This window comes from Crocodylus porosus, unplaced genomic scaffold (genome assembly GCF_001723895.1).
Source record: "Crocodylus porosus isolate Cpor-Errol unplaced genomic scaffold, CroPor_comp1, whole genome shotgun sequence".
In the NCBI taxonomy this organism is placed as follows: Eukaryota; Metazoa; Chordata; order Crocodylia; family Crocodylidae; genus Crocodylus; species Crocodylus porosus.
In genome coordinates this window covers 11,301,233-11,303,886 of record NW_017728932.1, presented here as the reverse complement: position 1 = coordinate 11,303,886, position 2,654 = coordinate 11,301,233, and the positions used below count along the sequence as shown (strand labels likewise).

Genomic DNA, 2,654 nt, shown 5'->3' with positions numbered 1-2,654 from the left:
TGCGTTTCAATACTGACAAGTGCAGGGTGCTGCACTTGGGCAGTAGTAACCAGCAGCACACTTATAAGATGGGAAACTCCCTTCTTGAGAGCACAGAGGCAGAAAGGGATCTTGGAGTCATTAGCTGTTGTAGATAAGCTAATTAATGACAATAAATGATATGTGATCCCACAATCTCATCTACTTCAGCAAAGGAGATGCTAGATTTGCTGGATATCTCCCTTTCCAGCCTAGCTATTGCACAATCAGAACAAATCATCCCTGAAGGATGATGTGGCTGAGATCCAGACAGCTTGGACTTCCGCAGCTCCACCGCACTATTCACTAGAACTGTCTCTTGTTCCTGTAAATGATAAGACCACATGACTACAGAAATGCTGCCAAAATGCTAAAAGCTACTCACCAGGGAAAGAGCAAAGAAGTTGATTTAATCACATCACAACTTATGCCAATGCAGCATCAGTAACATATTATCCTTAAGGTACGGCTGGGCAAAACACGGGCCGTGGGCTGCATCCAGCCCACCAGTGGATTTTACCCAGCCTGCAGCAGCATCCTCAACCCCTCCCAGCCCAGGCGCAGGTGGCAGGATTGCCAGGCAGTGACAGCACAGGGTAGCAGAGCCACTTAGGGAGTTCTGGCGAGCTATTGTGGGCGAGGGGCAGGGGCATACTGGCCTGGTCCACAACAGCTCACCAAAACTCCTTAAGTGGCTGTCCAGCCCAAAAAACTGCCTATACCTGCTTTAAGGTCATTAAACCCTGTTACACTGGAAAGCTAAGCACTCAGGCAGGACTCTCCCTGAACCAAATTTCCCTGCACCTCCAGGACAAGAAACGCAGTCTGGACGCAGAACGCCCGAGGCTTTGTCGACACACAGAAGTTGCACTGGTTTTACAATGATATTTTCTGACCTCAGTTAGTTTCACCACTGCAGACCCACTGTGAACTCCTGACACCGTGCCTGATCCGTTTCACTAGTGAGGCTCTCACTGGTTCAATTCGCTGGTTGCACACTACTGGTGTTTTTGAGTTCTGCACTAACCTCCCAGCTTAAGGCAATCCAGCTGCTCCTGGAGTCCTGTTCCCAGGGTGTCCACACACGATTGTTCTCCCAGGACCCTGGAGAAAGTCAGAGTGGGAGCATTTGAGTAGTGTGAAGACAGCTTCCAAATTTCAGCTCTTGGGATTCCAGCTCCCACCCCTTCGCTAGACAGGTAGCTCCCCGCCCCCTCCACGCACCTACAAGGCGGTGCAGGTCTTGCATCAAGATGCTCTGGGCTTCTTTCCTAGTCAGCTGCGGCATAACTTGCCTATCCTTTGGGGGACTGTGGGTCCAACGACCTTTGTATCACAGGGCTGGAAAGAATCCAGCCCACTGCATTCATATGCAACCATTTACCCAAGGGTTCTCCAAAACGGTCTCATCCAGGACTACAAGATACCACACTGGAAACTCCAGAAATGCCCCGCAAGGTGCTGGAGGGGGGACTTGGGCACTGCCAGCGCCCTGCCAAGGCAATGACAGACATAACTGCGAGCACACCTAGTTGAGTGACTTTTGCATATATCCTCACTACAAAGTGGACTTATTCCAGTCCTTACACGGCCAACCCAGAGTGACCGTACTTCCAAACCCATGACCGACTGATGCCTCCCGAGTCGGGGGGAGCACCAGATTGCTGATGGCAGGGTGGGCCCAGCGGCTGATCACTGAGCCAGCGGCAAAACTGGAAGTACACTTCCACCAGCACTTTTCACTTCATGGCTGGCACTTCCAGGGGGTGCACGTGTACCCGCGTGCACCCTGCTACATGTCGCCAATGTCCAAACCAATTTCCCCACAATCAATACCGATTGTTTGGGAGCAACAACTATGGGCTGTGCTCCTGCCTGGGAGTGAGTACCTGCTGAGCAGAAGAGAACAGAGTTTCAGAGACGCTGGGGGCTGGGAGGGACCTTACAGATCGTCGGGTCCAGCCCCCCGCACTCGGGCATGTTCTGCTTTTCTGGATTTCGACTTTGTTTGCAGAGGAAGCAGACTAACCTTCAGCAGCAAGTCATCTCCCGTGACACAGCAGCCATGCGTAACGCTAAGAATACAGGTTTCCCTCGCCAGCTGCTGGGGTTAGGTTCCTGAAAGTGTCTGTGGTTGGCAAAACCGTACTTGCCAAGAGAAAAAGCTGATGAGAAAAATGGCAGGTGTACGCAGCCACAGAAAACCGTGGTTATTCAAAACTGTACACCGTGGGAGCCAAAACGGCACACAGAATAATACGCGTGGATACTCAAAACCGTGGCTGGCGAGGGAAGCCTGTGTACAGATACGGCCACAAAACCAGCGCTGGGATCGGAGCTCGCCGCGTGGCTGTGATGAAGTCGGGTTCCCGCCCCGAGTAACACAAGCAAAAGCCGCTCAACGAGGTGTGCTGGCTGCCCTGCCCGTCGCTGCAGCTCACGCATCGGAGTCACTAACCACGCACGCGCGCACGCACCCCCACACCACACACATGCATGCACGCACCTCACACACACACGCACGCACCCCCTCACCCTTGCACCTCACACGCACACGCACCTGACACATGCATGCATGCATCCCCTCACCCTTGCACCTCACACGCGCACGCACCTGACACATGCATGCACGCACC

General features: G+C 53.1%; 1 protein-coding gene across 1 annotated transcript in view; it reads left to right on the top strand.

The window, feature by feature from the left end:
- Positions 1-2,654, top strand: part of LGALS9 (galectin 9) — a 20,162-nt gene that overhangs the window by 2,173 nt on the left and 15,335 nt on the right. The gene's annotated exons all lie outside the window — the stretch shown is intronic.